This window comes from Pempheris klunzingeri, chromosome 17 (genome assembly GCF_042242105.1).
Source record: "Pempheris klunzingeri isolate RE-2024b chromosome 17, fPemKlu1.hap1, whole genome shotgun sequence".
Classification (NCBI taxonomy): domain Eukaryota; kingdom Metazoa; phylum Chordata; class Actinopteri; order Acropomatiformes; family Pempheridae; genus Pempheris; species Pempheris klunzingeri.
Window position 1 is genome coordinate 5086397 of NC_092028.1, and position 20881 is coordinate 5107277.

The 20881-nt window shown below is 40.5% G+C and overlaps 6 non-coding genes across 6 annotated transcripts; 1 reads left to right on the forward strand and 5 right to left on the reverse strand.

Annotated features, from left to right (window-relative positions):
• Window positions 1-8096: 8096 nt before the first annotated feature.
• On the reverse strand, window positions 8097-8168 carry trnaa-cgc (transfer RNA alanine (anticodon CGC)). Its single transcript has one exon. It is a non-coding gene; the product is annotated as a tRNA-Ala (tRNA).
• A 4287-nt stretch (window positions 8169-12455) lies between these two features.
• Window positions 12456-12537, forward strand: trnas-cga (transfer RNA serine (anticodon CGA)). The gene has a single exon. It is a non-coding gene; the product is annotated as a tRNA-Ser (tRNA).
• A 1234-nt stretch (window positions 12538-13771) lies between these two features.
• On the reverse strand, window positions 13772-13853 carry trnas-cga (transfer RNA serine (anticodon CGA)). Its single transcript has one exon. It is a non-coding gene; the product is annotated as a tRNA-Ser (tRNA).
• Window positions 13854-14808: 955 nt separating this feature from the next.
• trnas-uga (transfer RNA serine (anticodon UGA)) lies at window positions 14809-14890 on the reverse strand. Its single transcript has one exon. It is a non-coding gene; the product is annotated as a tRNA-Ser (tRNA).
• Window positions 14891-16813: 1923 nt separating this feature from the next.
• On the reverse strand, window positions 16814-16895 carry trnas-uga (transfer RNA serine (anticodon UGA)). The gene has a single exon. It is a non-coding gene; the product is annotated as a tRNA-Ser (tRNA).
• Window positions 16896-18804: 1909 nt separating this feature from the next.
• trnas-uga (transfer RNA serine (anticodon UGA)) lies at window positions 18805-18886 on the reverse strand. Its single transcript has one exon. It is a non-coding gene; the product is annotated as a tRNA-Ser (tRNA).
• Between the last annotated feature and the right edge of the window lie 1995 nt (window positions 18887-20881).

Here is a 20881-nt window from a genome sequence, read left to right on the forward strand (position 1 = left end):
TTGTGTTGAGTGGATCCAGCTGAGCCTAAATGCTAAGCAGCATTGGACTCATTAGAAGTGACAGACAGGGACACAGGGGTCAAAGGGTAGAAAAAATTATGCCACCCTTCCTCCTGCGCGCATACACACACACACACACACACACACACACACACACACACACACACAAAGAAGTGCCATTCACAGGCTCAAGGTCACAGTTTATCCTTTGTTGTTTTTAGGTGGCTCATTAATGCATGATGCCATTTGACTCTTTATACACACACACACACACACACACACACACTCACACTCACACACACACACACACACACACACTTTTTCACACACAGACATTGTACTCTCTGTCTCGTCTCACACCCACCTATACCACCCTCACCCTCAAGCCTTCTGTTCATCCTCTCTGATATGCACTGCTGGTAAGGCCTCTGACCTCTACTACACACATTTACACACACACACACACACACACACACACACACACATTTACACACACACACACACACACACACACACACTCGCACACAGACACACACACACACACATACACACACACGCTGAGTGTCTGAGCCCCCCATCACTCTGCCCTTTCCTCTCAGAAGTCCCCTTGGATTTCCACTCCATATGCCAGCAGCCATGTCCCGGCCTGTCCTCCCTCCCTACGCGCTGGATGCTCTAACCCTTGGTTCAGTCCTCACTGAGAAACCTGCCTTTGTGTGATTATGCTGTTTGAAGCCGGCGCGCAGGAAGAGGAAGTCCATTTAAATCCAGTGAAATCTGCAGGTGATCTGCTTGATGTTACACCGCAGGTTTCTTTCTTAGTGAGCAGAGGTCCACATCACACAATGCACCAGCGCCCTCTGAACAAAGCTGCCTCCTTTAAAGGATCATTCCACTCTATTACAACTTGGGTCTTGTTTTTGTATGTTTGGCCTTCAGCTCCATCTGTAATAACAACATTGTTCTAAACAAGTGGATTACAGAGATGTGACAACGCAGCTACAACAAATTCTAATGGTTCACCATGTGCTGTCACAGGATCAGACAGGTTGCAAACAAACTTATGTGGAAGGCAAATGGAGGGTGAACAGTACTTTTACCAAACTGTAAACATCCAGCACAGTTTACAGGCTTTGAGCTGACTTATTACACTAGCTGTGCAATAAGAATCATTGATATTTTCGCTCAGATTCAGTTTTAAAACATTTTAACAATGGGGGCATGACAGAATATATTCTGTAATAAGACCTGGACATTGGACATTGTCAAAGACAAAGGGGATATCACCTGTAGATGACATCACAACAGCACATTTGAGTTTTTATTTTGTCTTGTTCTACGACGACTGATTTTCTGTTTCTACTGAACAGATTAACAAAACACTTTTTCGCTTTTTCAAATTTCACAAAAAATTCAGATTTCATTCGTTTTTACAGATTTTATTTGAAATGCAGGAGAAGAAAAAACAGCTCCTCCTGAAAAACTCTGTGGTCCACTAACAGGGGTCATTGCATTGCTGGGGTTGGTGTGAAAAGTGTGTTGTCTGGATGGGATTAAAATCATTAACCAGGGCAGAGAACATCAAAATCACCCCACAGAAATCCAGTCCAAATGATGCTTAAGTGATGGCAGTATGAACACAACGTGACTAGAATTGAACCTGACCTGGAATTAAAAGCAGAGACCAATCTTAAACACCGACAACTATAAGATCACTATGGGAAATTATTATTTTAGTAAATTATAGAATAATATACACTTTTATGTAATTAATAGTGTTAAATATCATCAAGTTTAAAGTGAATTCAAATGAACACTTTTGGAACACAATGTGTGTCTGACGTGCTTGCAAGTGCTGCAGGGGTATATTATTAAATTACTTTGGTGAGCATAATGTTGCTTTCCACTAAAATGTCAAAATATTAGTTTAGAAAAGTATATGCCCACAGAGTACAGGGAGGGGAGAATCAGCAGCCAACAAATCTACATTTATACTCACTGCTGCCACGTGTTTTCATGGACAGAAGAACAGAACAAATCATTCGATATGTCTGTCCATAGTAAGCAGAGATAAACACTGAGCTCCTATGTTTAGCTCAGAGGGTCAGTGTTTGCAGAAGTCATGTCCATCCAAACCACACAAACCCGGTCATTCGGTCATCATGGCTAAAAGTAACAACCACCGAAACAATAGGAACACAATAATCACACACCAGTGTACACGTGTGCAGACACACACACACACACACACACACACACACACACACACACACACACACACCACAAAAGTGAACCTACACAGTAAGAGCACCCTGAACATGCACACTTCCTTAAACACGTCTATCCTTGTTAAGATCCTTGCTTTTTGTGTGTGCTGCATTGTTTGGGTTTTCAGCCAGCTGCCTCTGGAGACGGTCTGAAAAAGGAATTCTTTATGATTCATTGTGTTTTTTCCTGTCTGTGTGTTCACATGTGCAAGAAAAATTCTTGTGTGTTTGCTTGTTTTTGTGCTTTCCTCTTCCTATCATCCACTTCCTGACCGCAGCTCCTCTCCGCGCCGTCTACAACAACAGCACTAATAACTGCCATTTGCCATAGTGTAAGTAGTACACATTGGACTCGTGGTAGAGACACAGTCACATTCCTTTGGCTGACAATAACAAAGCTCACACTGTTTGTCCATCACCCAGAGGTTGCCTCTAGGGTATATCAGCAACTTCTGCAGTCAGTGGAAACAGAGACTGGGGTAGGACAGTAAATCCAGGTCATTTTACAGTAGTTACCTCTTTTTGTCCTGAGTAAAGTAGGACAAAAAGAGGTTTGTGGAATGTCACGCCATTCAGGCCCTATTATTTTATTTGTATTGTGCATTACAGACACACATTCTGCATAATTCTGGCATCACAGATGAGGACATTTCAAGGCAACAAACAAATTTTAGGTTAAAGGTTAGTTAAGGTTAAAGTTCGACTCCACAGTCAAACCCCTATTCTGTATGAACTCCTAAATCCCATTTTGTTCTTGTTTTCATTTCATCATTCATCACATCAAGTTTAATCCCTCAACAGTTTCTAATCATTTCATCTTCTGCTGTACTCCCAGAACTGAGGGCTGACAGCAGGGGGGAGGACTGTTAGAGTTCTGATCAGAGAGAAGACCATCTGATTTCTCTGAGATATGTTTCATATCAGAAACAAGACCCCTGACTTTGAGGCTTTGGGAAATCTACATGAATGAGCTCACAGTGTTTCTAAATATTTTCATTTGATGAGTTCTGTAATGATCCATTGAACTTTTGTCAACTCATTATTAACACTGAGCTCATGATTAAGTTCTAAAAGTGAGAACTAGACTCTTCAAACTTTACAAGCTTCTCTATTTACACAGTTCACTTAACTCACTTAGATGAAGCAAGAAGCTCACTTGATCTGCTCTCATAACTTCAGCCCTTATTTTAACAAGCTGTGTTTTTCACACTGTAGATGTGTGATCCTATGGCCATTAGGTCAGAAACTCAGTTGGTTGGTAATGTAGCACCAGTGGGCCCAATCATGGGGTCCAATCTGGGTGAATCAATGACTTCCAGCAGTAATTTCATTTATATCGGCAGTAGACTGGAAGGTAATGGAAGCATTCACCAGAGACTTTACTAGTTCACTTTAAACTAGGTTTAAAGAACAGATGCATAAATTACCAATCACTTTGCAGATTTGAGTCATTTTATTCAGGTCAGTTCAAAGATTTGTAGTAGACAATATAGTTATTTCACTTTCTCCAAAGGTGAGTGACCTGAAAAAAATGTAGCAGAGGAAAGTGACCCAGAGGTCAAAGGGCAGCATGGCAGATGTTGCAAGGAATTGCAAATTGTCAAGATCTCAAGCTTTGATTTGCCTGAGTCACCACTCTGTACGCTGTGTGCCAAATGTCTTGCTGGGGTGACTCACCAACACCTGCAGACTTGTGCCTTTCTTTCTGGCAACAAATCCCATGAAAAGACCAACACCAACGTGTAAGTCTGCCCTCAATACTTTCTCACTTCCCTGCTCTGTCTGTGACTCTCAGCTCAAAACCCTCTGGGGTTCCTGTTAAATATACTAATCTCTTAAAACAGGTCACAAATATATATGTTCATTAAAAAAGGCTTAGTTATTTCCTAAAATAGCGTCTTATTGGACTTCACTTAAACAAGACGAAGCAGTGCATTGGTTTTTCAGTGGTGGATTAATCCACATTTAGTGTTCTAGTGAAAATAAACTACAGTGTGTGTGTGCATGGCGCTGAAGGATCGCTGTGGCTCGCTGATATGATTTTAATAGTTTTTGGACACAGAGGAAGGCGATTTACTGTATCAGGATGTGATATATCCCACAATATCTGTTAGTTTGAGTCATTCATTTCTGGTTTGGGTCTGCTCGTGGGACACCAGGCTTACCTTTTAACTGCCCTGACTCTCAATTTCAGAATTCAGCCAGTAAAATTGCAGTAATGAATTTAAACGTATTGCCCTCCTATCATGCCAATGGCTCAGGGTAGAATTAGTTTTCTGTGGGAAACCTCTGGTTGGACCACCCGACAAACGAGTTGTAGTGCTAAACATACAGCTCACATTTCTTTTCCTGCCGCATCATGTGTCCGCTAAATTCTTCACTGTGGTGCAAGAAGGTTGAAATGACTTGTCTCAGTGTATTTGGGTTTGTACGCACCAACACACGATCACTAACACACCCATAACAAACTCTAGTCACCCACAGCCTCTCATCCTGCCCCGTCCTGTCCTGTCTTGTTTTATTTGGACACATGCTCCTGCTAAACTGTTTAACCTGCATATGATATCCTCCCACACACACACTAAAACACACACACACACACACACACACACTAAAACACACGCTCACGCACATACACACACACACACACACACACACACACACACACACACACACACACACACACCTTCTTTAATATACATGTTATAATGTTGAACTACTCCTTTATGCAACCGAAGTAAGTGATTACTCATGACAAACACACACTCAGGCATGCAACACCTTTATTCTTAATCTTTATCCTGTACAATAATAAGAATAACAGGTTGTGTCTTGCCCCTGAAGCGACTATACATAGAATTTCACTGGAAAGATCACCAGATAGATTGTACTGACACAAAAATAGAGACTGCTGTAATCATAGTAACTGGACACAGATTGGTGCTTACAATCAGAATCAGAATTAGGTTTATTGCCATGTTTTCACATTACAAGGAATTTCCCTTGTGCTGTTGATGCATAATCAATTAATAAAAATATAAAATGTAAATATATAAAATAAAGATATTTAGAAAACTGGGAAACCTACACAACAATGTCTAATAAGTTTTGTTGACTAAAACTATAGCATACATTTTCAACATAAGACCAGAGCTGATTCAAAATGAGGTGCCAAAATTGTCACTGCTGGAGTGAGTGTGTTTGACTTAACGATGTTTCATTCTTCAAACTATCAGTTTTATTTCAAACAGTGCAATGTATTTTTGTGAAGTTGTGGGCAGAAAGAGAGAAAAGCGAGAGGAAGAGAAAGAGAGAGAGCTTGATATGGGTTAGGAGAGCAGGAGGAGGGTAGAAAGGATGGAGAAAGCCAAGAGAGCGTGTCAGGGGGAGGAGAAGTAAGGAGAAAAATGTTAACATTTCTGACTTCAGAACAATGAAAAGGTCCAAAAGAAATAATCTTTTAATCTTTGCACTCACGTGCTCCAGTGTCCTCTCATTTGTATACATAGTAGGCCGATAAAGACGTGTTTGGTTTCCATACTATACATAGTAATGGCAGCAGCTCATACTGTGCTTGGAGCCATGATATCCTCAGACAGCTTCTTTGCTGTGTGCACTTCACTGCAGATTGTTCTAGACCACTGTTTCACCCATAATCACAGAAAATATTTACCCTCTGGCTTTACAGTCATGTTAGAATCCTTTTCATTTCCCCCTCTCTATCAACTAAAGCCCCCCGCAGATATGCACAGAGGTACAATGGCTTGGTAGGTCCCTGACGGAGAGAGTGAGCAATGCAGTTAGACCATTAGCAGGTCAAGTGTTTGAGTTTCCCTGTCAGCAGCTGCGCTTCTAAAATGAATGTCCGAGCATTGGTTACATACTGTAACTCACTTGAGTTATGTTGTTTACAAACCCTAAGATATTTAAGATATTCTCCATGCTTTTTGTGTATAGTCACAGTGACATGTAATATAGGGCTTAAATGTATCTATTTATATGGGGAACAGTGGAATTCACAGATGACAGTGAATGCAACATAACAAGTTTGTTTGAAATGTACATAGCCTGTTTATTTTAATTTCACATCCTATGTTGTTGTTCAAGTTCCTTATCTTCTGATTGGCCAGGGGTGGGACACAACGAAAAGTGATACAAGGGTTTGAGGACAGAAGAGCCTCAGGATGTAAATGAGTATGCAGGAATGTTAGAGTTAAAGTTAAAGTTCAGGACTCTGCCGGCTTTCTTGTTTGCTTTACTTAAGAGTGTGGGCCCACCAGTGTTTTATGTGTATTTTGATGAAAGTGAATGAGCCAAAAAAATTGTGGTATTTCTTTTTTCCACTAGTTTTAAGTTAAGTGGAGTAGCATATTACCCCAGAAGAGAAAAGAGTTAAAACCCCCAGCTGGTGTGCTGATATTGAGTTGCTGGTTTATATGAGACATGTCTTTACAGTAATGGGGCAATAGTACTTTATTTTATTGCTACTTTGGTCTAATTTTCCGTTCAATAAATCCCTGAATGCTTAATGTGGTTCCTTTTTTCCAAAGATGAGCTTTTCGGGGTGTCATTAAAAGGGGGGGGTTAAAGATAAGTGAGACCACACAAACAGTTTTATTGTTTTGAAAAGTAGACACCCTCTCAACACATACAGTACAGGTAGTGTTACTATTGAGTGTAAGTAAATTAATCTAGTTAAATGGTCTGTATAGAGCCTTTCTAGTCATTTCAACTACTCAAAGCACTTTTACATCCTCATTCACACATCATTCATACAGGAGAAGACTATAACAGTTGGAGGAGACTATTCTTTCACACACATTGTTACTAAATGACTGATCTACAATAAAGAAAAGATGACTCTATGGGATAATGGCTCACTCATCCAATCCCCAGTAGCCTTGAGTGGTGTACCCGCTGACACCAGCATAGCATATATTGAGGAGACTGTTGAAACTGTCAAAGCTTTTGTCAGAGTACATGTTAGAGCCAAAAAGTTCATCCCTCGGTTGAACTGATTGATACTGTGCCAATAGTGCAGCCAGACTGTCCAAACTACATCTCAATCCCTCTGGTGGTGCATCTTCACTTTACTCACAGGTGCCTCAGTTCCTCCTGATGAGTTTTCCCTGAAGTTGCTTAAACAAGTGGAAAGTGAGCAAACAACCCTAAACAACCCTCAACCTATATGTACTCAGGAAAAGACCACACAGCCGGGAAACTTACCATCATCCTGTATATGTGCTGTGGGTGCTGTGGGAGATCTGTTGGAAAACGCTATGCAACCCCCACAAGAGAACTGCCTGAGAGACCAGACAAGTGTAAAACAGCTACTGAGTGGTGCAGTAGAGTCTGACAGCGTACTCTTGGGAGTCACACCAGATGAGCAACTTTCCCAGGGAAATCACATAAAAGAACTCACTGCAAAAATGGGAAGAGAGGTATCTATTATTAGAAGATGCTCCCCATGTAGTAGTTGCACCTTTCTTGTAAAATGAAAGCCTTTATTAAACAAGGCAGGTCAGGAAGGGTCACATTACTCTGACCCAACTAAGCCAAAAAACAATGCTATGGCTGGACAACAACTAATGATAAGAAACAAACAAGAGGTGGTCCACCACATGACACCTTCTGCCAAACAGACCAATCAAATCCATTCATTGTCTATAGCACTTATCCTGAAGGGTCGCAGGGGGGCTGGAAGCCTATTCCTGTTACACCCACACTTCCAGGCATTTTAGAGTCACCAATCAACATAACTTGCATATTTGTGGAGTGTGAGAGAACAGATGTATCAATATGCAATACAATGGTCGGGAGTTACAATTCTGGAGATGCTGGGGCTTGAACCCAGGACCTTGTACATGCGAAGCACACGCTCTACCACTGAGCTACATCCCCTCCTCCCCTTTGCTCATTTTAACCCTTTTTACTAATCAAAACAAACACTCATATGCACAAGCATGTGAGAATCCTGCAACAATGGCAAATACATCTGCGGTTTGCAAGCAACTACCATTTGCAAAACATGATGCCACCACGAATATAAGGCCTTCTGATTCGACACACAGGTAGCAAAATAGCTGGAGATGGAGAGGCAGAACGGACGTAATGTACAAGAGATATAAGATACATCTTTGATTGGGTCAGCCACATGATGCTCTCTGTGTGGGACCAAAACTATATAAACAGTCAATTTTGAGAACGAGAACTTTGATGAAATCTGCTACAATTTTTGTCAATGAATAAAAGCACTACTGCTACTACTGCATTACACGTTGAATTCAGTAATGTTCTTTCTCTGTCAGTAATTTTATCTAATGATTTTGGAGGAAGATTTATGAACCAAAAATGCATCTACGTTCCACTGTGAGTGGAAGCAACAGTAAGCAACAATAAAAAAGCCGAGACAAACTACTAAAACTTTATAACTAAAATTTTAAATGCATGAATCAGACTAAAGTGTTACTGACTGAATGTATTTAGTTTCTGTTAAAACAAAAATCAAATGAATGAAATTTGATTAAAACCTGATGTGTTTCCACACATGATTCCTGATGTCACCTGAGTTTGGTCACCTGATCATTTTTGTTTATTTGCATTACTCATGCAAGTAAAAGCGTATAGGGCTATTGTGGAACTCATGAAGCAATGAACCTGAATACCAGTAACAAGAGAAAATGCCTGCTGCCCCTGAAACTCCCACATTCTAAATCCCACTAGGCAGGATGATAATTCAGCTATGATACTGACAACGTTAGGTCTGTTGCAAGTGGCTGACAACCCTGAAGCAAACATCGACATGACAAACAGCCTACCCATGTACTCAACACTTTGCTTCAAAGACACAGAATGCCTCAAGCTTCAGTTCCAAATAAACCAATGAAAATAGATTTATTTTTCTATTTTATAGCATCGCTTGTCAATTAAAGTGTTATCATGTGGTCTGAGTTGATTTGTCTGACTCAACTAGAAGAAGAGAAAGCAGTTCCATTCAGTAAAATTAGCCAAAATGTGTGTTCCCTTCATCATCCCACCAGAAAATAAAACAATGTCAATAATACACTCAACATTGATTGTAGCTTCCTGACTGGCAATGTTCTATATTTTTCTTATTATCCACGTATGTCCAGAAAAGACCAAAACCAAGTTATGTTATGTTATGTTAGTCTCGGACTTCCTTCCTTTGTCTGTGGCTCTTAGCTGCAAGCCCACTTCCTATTAAAGATGAAAAAACACTTCACAAATATATGAAAACAAACAAATCTGTAGCTTCAAAAGTTTCATCCGTCTCCTAAAATAACTGACCACTGTAGTTTGTAACAAAAGTTGCTAGTCTGGGGGGAATGGTACATTTGTTGCCAGCAGCAAATTAATCAGCATTTGATGCTTGACTGAAAATAAACTAGCTGTGTGTTCATTGTATTGAACCATTTGGCTCATTGCTGTGTTTTAATGAGCTCAGAGGAGGACTATAAGATACTGTACATTAGACTGTGATACACAAAGATCTTGCAGCTTCACTTCATTGTTGGTCTGGCTCTGCATGTGGGATTTGCTGACAATGAAAAATACCAGCTTACTCTTTTAAAATGAGCTCTTATTCAATTATTATAAAATAATGTGCTGGAATTTAGATCCCTTTGCAATTGAATTCAGTCGGTCATCACCATGCTGGCACTTCCAGTAGTACAAAGCTGTTGAGACTGTAATTGAACCACTAAAATTCAGTCATGAGGGACGAAAGCAAACAGTTTGGCTGTGGAAGAAACAGGAAAGTCAGGTAATATCTGCTTTAGCCAAAATCATTAAGAACAAAACAAGCTGTTCAACAAGCCCGCATTAATCATCATTGTAGGTGTGTTTCAGCATCATTCGACACACCCTAACTCCCCTAACTAAAGTGTATCTCAACACAGATACTGAATTGAATTTCACATTCCAACGAATGATTGACATCAAATCTAGGCTATTAAACTTGTAATATTAGTAAATAATGTAGAAAAGTTTCTACATGTGTGAACAATTCTGCCAATTCTTCAATATTCTATGTATGAAAGCAACACAATGGCTGTTTTAATTCATGTAGGGTCTCCAGTTGAAGCGACTGTTAACAATCTACAAACTACAGAGAGGCACAAAAGTAGTACAAACTAGTACTAGTACACAAGTAGGGAATGATTGTGTAATGACTGTGGCCTGCATCACTGATAGGGGTGAGTTAGCTTTTTAGCACAGTTTGTTCCACTTGTAACAACATCCAACAAATGATGTCACTGTGACCTGAAGTACACGTCTGTATCACTGCAGCGCGGTAAGAAGTTAAGGCACTGCAGGACAGTTCAAGCAAGGTTATCAGAGACTGTCATGTGACTGTTGCAGAACTGTTGGAAAATATGCTTATTCCTTTCCTTACCGAGATTTATATCTTGCTGTGATTATTATTATGATTAGCAGACTTAAAAGTAGGGGAAACAGCTACCTGGCTCTTTCCAAAGGTAAAGTAATCCACCTACCTCTGATCCTCTGACACATCATACAACATCTTTATGCTCTCTGCTAAACTAAGCTCACCAGCTGCGTTGGATGGTTCGTATTTAAGTCAGAGTCAAAAGAGTGGTATCTTAGCATATTTCAAATTGAATTAGCATATTTTCCAAAATCCTTGAACACATAAACTGGCCGTGTTGATAATCAGTTACCCTGGCAGCCTTAGCTGGGTCATTAACCACACACCAACATAAAAAGTCCCTATATAAACTGTGTGTCTTAGTAAGAACTCCTCTCATTGTTTCTTTGAGAGACTGACAGCAGCTACACAAATAGCTGTTTGATGACTGCTTCCTTAGTGTTTCATGACTGCTCATTTCTTGGCAAACCCTCTTTTCCATCTGCATGCATGTGTGTGCATCCGCATGTGCATTAGTGGGAGTGAAACTGTTTGGCATCTCTGCTGGCTTCGGTCCACAGCAGATTTCTGCCAACCTGATCTATCTTGGTCTTCTTCTAAATGTGCAGCTACCAGAGATACAGTGGTGGTCATCACTGCTACTGGGCTGGATCAGTTGCCTTTTACACTCAAATGTTAGTCATGTTTTTTATTTTCTGCCTGAAATGCAACCTTTTCTCTCACAAGTCCATTTCACTTAGAAAGATCTGAGTGAGTAAAATGGAAAAGGATGGTGTGTTTGGGTCATACAGCAAGTGGTTTGGCTTGAATATCATTAGGAACGTTATCTTTCATATTACAGGTGATCAGGACTGAGGCCCAAATCTGTAATGCTGTTTAACATGTTAAATAATGAGACTAAATCAACCAGGAGGCTTGATGGTGATACTGGATACGTAACAAAATAAAAGTGTCTGACTGACTTTGTGTGGTGTCTTTTTTAAGTTCTTAAAATGCACAATTAAATGTGTGTATTCACTATGTGGTTTGTGCTAGTGGTAGGAGTGAGCTGTCTTTGGTGTCTCTGCTTCTTCACTGTGTGATTCATGCCAACGTGATCGATCTGTCTGTCCATCCATCCCACCCACCGCGCTGTGGCACACAAACACTAGGATGTCCAGCAATGATGTTATTGTATACTGATGGATGCTTTTTTGTTTGTTTTTGCATATATATATATATACATATATATATATATATATATATATATATATATGTATGTGTGTGTGTGTGTATGTGTATATATATATATATATATATATATATATATATATATATGTATGTGTGTGTGTGTATGTATATATATATATATATATATACAGAATAAAAGCAAAACTGTTGCTGTGACAGAGGCAAGATATGAAAAGTTGATATATTTCTTTAAGTGGTCAATGAACTCACAATACCTGTGTGTATTTCCACAAGTAGGCAAGTGCACATTGTTACATTTTGAATTACCATATTTAAATATTACACTCCAGCATTGCATTTAGGTTTGCCACTATCCTAATCATATGGTTTCTTACACAGAACCATCTGGGAAGTCATCAGAAACGGTTTGTAATAGGGCAAGCACATAAAAAAAAAACTTTACACTTGAAACCATTTGTCACCATCTAAAACAGGCTAACTTCCCCTTATCAGGTCCACAAACCACCAACTCTGCCTGCAGTTCACACTGTGCAGTGGTGGCAGTTTCAGGGTGGATTGGTTGCAGTAGCAGCAGGACAGCTGTTGAAGCTGTGATGGCCGAGTGGTTAAGGCGTTGGACTCGAAATCCAATGGGGTTTCCCCGCGCAGGTTCAAACCCTGCTCACAGCGATTAGCCAAGCACAGAGGTTCTCTCTCAGATTTAAACTTATATGTTACTATGAAATCATAATTTCAAAAGTAGCTTGTAATAAAAGCTTCCAGGTAAATGTTAATGTGTAAAAGTACAATATTTCCCCCCATAATATAGTGGAGTAGAGTTAGAAAGTAGCAAAAAAATGGAAATGCTCAACTAAAGTACACATACATAAAAATGATATTTAAGTACAGTAAATGTACTTGGCTACTCTCCATGACTCATACAGCTGCACACAGTGTAAATATATGTAGATTGTCCTGTGTGGCCATCAGCAACTACTTTGCATTTCATCACACCTTCCTACAGACAGTAACTAGTGCAAATACCTTGTGCATGACTGGAGAGAGAACTGTATTTTCCTCCCAGGAAGAGAGTCCAAGGAGAGGATGTGCCTACAGGAGCAGGAACAGTGCAGTGTATGTTCGGATCTGTTTATCTTTTTCACCCACAACTGGACACATCTTCATGTTCCTGTGGAGCAATCCTTCCATTACTTTGTGAGACCGTGACCACATTTCCACCTGATATTATCATGACCTGTATGTAGACATCCTATCAATATACAGTAAATGGACTGTAGTTGTATAGTACGTCTTTAGTCTTTTCAACCACTTAAAGCACATTAACATTAACATTCACCCATCATTCATAAGGGAGCCATCACTAAGCATTGACACACATAAGCTTCAGTGTCCTGCTAAAGTACACTTGTGGACAAAATGAGCCAGGGCTCAAACTGCCTATCTTCTGATTGTTGGAGGTTCAGGGCCACATCCTTTAACTTTAAATATAAACAGAAGTATTGTAATGTAATTATTGTTTTACCTGAAATAAAGAGGCCCTGAGTAGTGCCTGCAGTCTAATCTCATGCTGTATAGAGACCCTATTTTACACCAGCAATAGCAGCTTAAGTTTATTGATCTGAGGACATTGTAATAACTGCGAGGGAGCTATCGGAGCAAAGTATGTACATTTGTGCTTCGCATGAAATCCTCATAGCTTCACATGAGGCCAGAGACTACTACTGGTTACTATTTTGCATTGGTGTGTGACCTGTGGTCTTGTAGGAGTAGGAGTAATTGTTACCTGAAAGGCATCTCTTTGATGCTTGGATAGAGGTGAGACTCTACAATGACGTCATGTATGAATGAGAGCATAAAGTCTCAGGAGTTCATAACTGAGACAGAACCTCTGTGCTTGATGAACCGCTGTGAGCAGGGTTTGAACCTGCGTGGGGAGACCCCATTGGATTTCGAGTCCAACGCCTTAACCACTCGGCCATCACAGCTGCCCTGCTGCTACTGCAACCAAGGCACCCTGAAACTACCGCCACTGCACAGTGTGAACTGCAGGCAGAGTTGGTGGTGTGATGACAGCAGGAAGGAACTGTTAGTTTGCAAACAACAATGGTGGCTCCTAAAGAGTTTAGTGAAGATGCTGCTAGAGCGCGAGTTACATCTGAATTGGGGGGTATTTCCTCTCAAGACTATATCAAGTATTTTTTTAAATCATGGTATCTTCTGGAACACCTCTGTAATAGAAAGCTGTGGTGGCTCAGTGGTTAAGGCATTAAACCTTTGCTGTTAAAATTTTGCAACTGCTGTGAACAGGGTTTCACCTCAAACCCCATTGGATTTCAAGCCGAATGCCTTAACTGCTCAGCCATCAATGCTGCATCAGGGACTGTAATTTAGGTATGATAATGGCAAGAAGCCACTGTTCAATTAATTTGATTAAGATATACATATCTCCATTATAATCACTCTTGACTGAAGTGAGAAGCATGCGATCGGTCCTTTTCGTGTGGAAGCTGACTCAATGTCAAACGATAACCATGCCTGAGGAATAAAACCTAGTTAACAAGATAGTTGATAACCACCTGATACCCATTGTCTCTGGTTGGGATTTAGAGAAAAGTCTGAGCACTCTCTGGATACTGACTTCTTTCCAAGGAACCTCAACTACAAGCACATTCAGCTGTCGGCTGGATAATCAAGAATATGTGAAAACTGTGGCACCTTCTGGGACAGCTCTCTATTGATGTGATTTGAATAGAGGTGACGAGGATGTGATTGACCCAGGTGCATCACAGATCAATCATCGCCTAAACTCAGAGGTACAAAGTCTGAGAGGCACAAGGTCTACGTGACATCTGCATAATCGCAGAGGTTTGTCGACAGAGTTTCTGACTTTCATCATGGCATAAATAAACACTGCATGTGATACAGGTTTAGCTGGCTTACCGCTGTGAGCAGGGTTCGAACCTGCGCGGGGAACCCCCATTGGATTTCAAGTCCAACGCCTTAACCACTCGGCCATCACAGCTCAAAAGATGCACCTGCACCAACAATAAAACATGTAATCAAGCTTTAGTATTTCAAAATGATCTCAGGATTCTATTGGTTGGATTGGATTCAATTTGATCTGATATAAAAATGTGGTATTTCAAAGATACACAGAAGATAATAGTTTTTCTAACCTACGCTGCTCAAAAAAATAAAGGGAGCATTTAATCATCATATATAACACCAAGTCAATTAAACTCCAGGGATATCAGTCTGTCCAGTTGGGAAGCATAAGTGATTGTGAATCAACTTCACCTGTTTTGGTGGAGAGGCAACAGCAAGACAGCCCCCAAAAATTGGCATAGTTGTGCAGGTGGTGGCCACAGACAGTCGCTCTCTCCTTGTCCTTCCTGACTGATTTCTATCTAGTTTTGTGTTTTACTAGTGTCCTTGTCACTTCTGGTAGCATGAGGCGGTACCTGCAGCCCATTCAGGTTGCACAGGTAGTCCAGCTTCCCCAGGATGGCATGTACATAGGAACTGTCGCAAGAAGGTTTGCTGTGTCTCCCAGCACAGTCTCAAGAGTATGAAGGAGATACCAGGATATGGGCCGTTACTATTGACCAGTGTTTCATCATTTTGTTCTCAAAGAATTACACAATGTACAGTAAAGATTTTGATCTTGAATATTTAGTTTCCATCGAGATCCTACGTGTCATTTAAATATTCCCTTCCCTAAGTGGTCCAAAACTGGCAGACACTCCTTAAGCTTGTTCATCACTTTGATCAACTTCTCAATTCGAGGAGAGCATGTATACAACATGGGAGGCCAGAGACTCAAGTCCAATGACTTAACCACTTGGCTATCACAACTTCTCCACACTATATTGCTGCAACTGCATGCAAGCCACCCTACCACTGCCGGGCATGAGGTCTGTGCAACAGCTGCAGAATTGTGGATTGGTCTCAGTCTGCACTGTAAGGAGAACATAGTTTTTATAGAATGATCTGAAAAATATTCTCTCAACACTCTTTCATCATATAAACTAATAGTTTCTTCCTGCTTAACAGAAAGAAGTACAAGCCAAAACCAAGATCTCTGATCCTTCCTTTACCTTCCTTCCTTGTATCATGGCAGACATTAACATGGGTCAGCAGTGCAGCTGGTCTTACAGTTAATTCATTTTACATTTCACCTACTGAATGCTGTTCACTAGATTTTCACAAGGATTTTTTACTTCTTTCTCATAAATGTTATAATAATGTCCAATCTAACTGCAGTTTTTCAGGGTTTTTTTCTTCCTGATGACCTTTAGTGACTGAAAAGAAGAACTGTTAAAATTCTTTACTGAGATGAAATATTTGTGGAAGTTGTGTTATTGGGCAACTATGGTACAGAGAGCATCAAAAGACAGTCATCCGTTTCTATCTCTTTGATTCTTTTCTTTCTCTTTGATTTGAGTCCACTTTGACTTCTCTTATTCTCCTCCTTTCTCCTCTTCCTTTCACCTGTGTGTTTACTGATCTCTCTTCCTCCTCCTGCTACTTCTCCTCTTCCCCCTTCTCTCTGCATTGCAGTAAACTGGGCCAGGAGTCTCATCATCTCAGAGCCACACACACACACACACACACACACACACACACAGATGGCCACATACACAAGAGGGAATCAGTGAAAAAAGGTCAATAGCTTGAATCAAAAAGAAAGGAAGTCAAGGACACGGTGTGTGCCGATATCTTTTGGCTCCCTGCTGACCATTGCTGTTTATCGTTTCCTGTGTGATTGGGTGTCTATGACAGGCACACACATGGTCATATTACAACCAAGGTCGACCACTGTCTCCATCCTCTCACCCAGCTGCTCTGTCACAGGAAGTTCATTATTAATTCAAAGAGTCATATAAGGTAACAGTGAAGTTTGACATCTATTGTCAGATTGGCACTGCTTTATGAGCGCTAAAGTCGCTGTGAGCAGGGTTTGAACCTGCGCGGGGAAACCCCATTGGATTTCAAGTCCAACGCCTTAACCACTCGGCCATCACAGCCCCTGTATGTGAGACCGGCTTTCTCAGAAACTGGCCTTCATCTTCTGATAAAAGATAGTTTCTCAAAAGGAATATTATGTGTTCATGCATATAATGTGTAAAATCTAAAATGTTTAGTGTAATAACACTTTATGCAATTTTCTCTATTTCATTCCCTTCGTTACATATGCAGCCCTGTTAATGGTAGAGAGAAGGGTTATCATATCATACTAATTATACATACAAAAAGGACCAGAGGAAGACAAGAAAATATCAAAAACGCTGACTTTAGAATGATCTTTACATACACAGCCAACAGCAGAGAGTAAAGCCATTGTTAACAAAACACAAGGCCTAATTTATGATTTGATAAAAAGGTTCTTTCCTCTTTTAGTTAAACTTATAGGTGGGAGTTTTGTTCCCACTGGTGTCGCCAACAGGAAGAAGCAAGCACTCTGAAAGTCATTTGCTTAGGATGAAATATTCAAATGAAACAATTACTGAAAGGGATTCTCAGTCCACCCACTGTTTTTTTCTGAGAGAGTGTGTGGTAGATGCTGTAGTGCAGACGTGGGCAGGGACTACCAGGGTATCCTAATACACACACACTCACACACACACACACAAACACACACACAGTGTGCTGGATTGTTACTCACACATTGTAACGTGATACTGAACTTCATGCTCTCTCCTCTAGGCTTCGACCGCCTGACTCATGGGTTCTACTATCACGCTCGCTATCTTTGTCACCAACCCTCTCTCTGTCTCCAATGTTCCAAATCTGTCTTCTGTTAATGTGTGTGTGTGTGTGTGTGTGTGTGTGTGTCTCCCACTGAGTTACCCTGAGCTGCTGTTATATGCACAAATTTGCTAAAATTATAAAACTTTTGTAACCAACAATAATTGTACAACTCAATTATTAAAACTATTCCCTTTAGGTGTTTCTGTTGTCCTATAAGATATTACTTTGGAAACACTAACTAAATACTAAGTTGTGACAAATCTGCTGTGGGGCTCACAGCAGTAGGCTGTGTTGAAGGAAACCTTCATGATGCTGCTGCTGATGTATCATCTTTGCTGATGAGTGGTTTATCTTTTTTAATTGACCAAATGTTCATGATTTGAGGCCATGTTCACACTTCAAGCCAGGAAAATGTTGCAGTGATCTATAGCTGATTTAGTGTCAGACCTTCAAATACACATAATACAATGATGTGAATGGCAGAGGCTGCTGAACGTGGACCATGGCAGAGGAATATGAGGATAGATTTTTTAGAGCAGTCTGCACTTGCTCAGACACATGGTGTGAGCTAGTGGAAGGAAGCATCTCCAGAGGAAGACAATGAAACAGACCTAACGTTAATTACACAGTGTTACATTGCCAGCAACTGGACAGCTTTGGTGTGTGGGTATCAGTTTTGGAAGAAAGTGAATAGAACCTGCTTCATAGGGCTGTGCTGAGTGTGCTGGTGCTGATGACCGTGTACTCTTACACTGACAATTTCATATTGAAACCCATTTCTTTGGTAAAACAGGTCAAGGGACGAGATTAAACTAGTTAACAAGATAGTTGATAACCACCTGATACCCATTGTCTCTGGTTGGGATTTAGAGAAAAGTCTGAGCACTCTCTGGATACTGACTTCTTTCCAAGGAACCTCAACTACAAGCACATTCAGCTGTTGGCTGGATAATCAAGAATATGTGAAAACTGTGGCACCTTCTGGGACAGCTCTCTATTGATGTGATTTGAATAGAGGTGACGAGGATGTGATTGACCCAGGTGCATCACAGATCAATCATCAGCATTGCCTAAACTCAGAGGTTCAAAGTCTACGTGACATCTGCATAATCGCAGAGGTTTGTCGACAGAGTTTCATCATGGCATAAATAAACACTGTGTGTGATACAGGTTTAGCTGTCACACCGCTGTGAGCAGGGTTCGAACCTGTGCGGGGAACCCCCATTGGATTTCAAGTCCAACGCCTTAACCACTCGGCCATCACAGCTCAAAAGATGCACCTGCACCAACAGTAAAACATGTAATCAAGCTTTAGTATTTCAAAATGAAATTATTTCTTTGGTAAAACAGGTCAAGGGACGAGATTAAACTGGAACGGCTGCCTACCATAGACTGTATAAAAGAAGTGGACGTAGTCACGTGATGTCACCCATTGGTTTGCATTTTGGGTGCAAAGACCTTCATGTCTTCGTTCTTTTTCGACTGACCTCTGACTGGTTAGTTAGATTGGTTAGGCAGGCCCACCTTAAAGCATCTATGTTACTTTAGATGAGACCATAACTTCATTTTATCATAGACTTTCATACATTCAGAGTTTGTAACCAGAAGAGCTGACCCCTGCTGACCTTCAGGAAGAATGCAGGTTTGAGGAAATTCTACAATGGCTTCACTTTCCAGACCCGGAGCTACGTCCATTTCTTGTGTGCTGTCTATGCTGCTGACTAGTGGCTGTTGGTAAGACTTGTGGAACCAGTGAAGGTTGTTGGACTACTGAGCGGCACTCTGACTATAAAGGCAGTGATGTCCCTTGATTTTTAAAAGGCAGGACTGTTTTCAGTGGGAAAGCCCACTAAGAGGTTTTGTGGAGCAAAGTAGCAGTGGAGTAAGTGGTAGGTATATACAATATGTAGGTATGGCCTAAGCATCCCGTCTAATGGTACAGTCTAAATGTTGCTTTGATGTGTAATGAGTGCCAGGGCCCTACTGTAGCTTCTCACTTTAAATCCCAGTCTTCATTTCTTTATCTTCAGGTCCACAGTTGAACCCAGAGCTCACTAAATTAATGACCTACTTTTGGTCCTAAGGCTGTATCATACTATGTACCCTAAAACAGAAATACTTACAAAAGCAGGATGTACCCAGACACGAACCCCACAATGGCCCCAAACCACAGTTTAAAAACCTCAAGCCCTGAGGGATGCACTCTCTTCCACTCTCATTTTTTCTGCACTCGAATGTATTTTGGTCTCCAATAATGCTTAAGTACGAATATTAGTGCAGGCAGTGTGAGCTCTGTATATATAATGAGATTCCAGCATCCTGTGATCCTGGGTCTCATCAAATCCACATTAAGAATATCAGAGCTGTAACACATTAAAAAATAACTGACTCCTAGAATGTGTGTCTTCATTTCCATGAGCATCTGTGCTCAATAGCTTTGCCTACTGTTGTGTGTTTGATCAAATCTGACCTTAATGTGTAGGGTTAGTGAAATAATGGAAACCTTGCCATTATGGGGTGCTTCTCTTGATACACACACACACACACACACACACACATAGATGCTGGCGTCTGGATACTGTAATATCTCAGAAAAGGATTTCATGAAGTGACGTCAAGTAGGGGGTTGATGATCATTAAAATTATAATCCCATTTGCTGTATTATTTTTGTGGTCGACATTTTTCCAACTGGTGAAACACAGGGTTGCTTTTATGGTGAAACCAGCTAACATGTTGATGTTTATGCCTGTACACCATCTCAGTTTAATGGTTTAGCACATATTGCCAATTAGCCCTAATGTCCCCCGATGGGAATGTCATTAGTCTTTCAAATATATGGTCATAAACCAAAGTATTGGAAACATTAAAACGTTGACCTGATGCGAACCGACGTTGCATCAGTATAACATAGTTTACACACTGGGTCCATAAATGAAATAAACTTTAGAGACAAATCTATACGATATCTATAGATTGTTAAAACTGTACTTTTATTGTAAAATGAACAACTCTGCTGTTTGGTAAAAGCTCATCACTGATTGTTGTTAGTGCCAGAAATGTTTTTTTTGTGTGGGACGATTCAAAGATTAAAACAATTCCTCTTCTTTAAACCTGAGATGTTGTAGCAGAGCAAAGTTAAACGCAGCTGGGTTACCTAACATGTCTCTCCTTTGGGAAATGAGCCTGTCCTCTGGTTCCTAAAAGATTTTTATTCTGTTTTAGTCATCTATGTTCTTGGCATTTGTATTTCAAAAACATTTG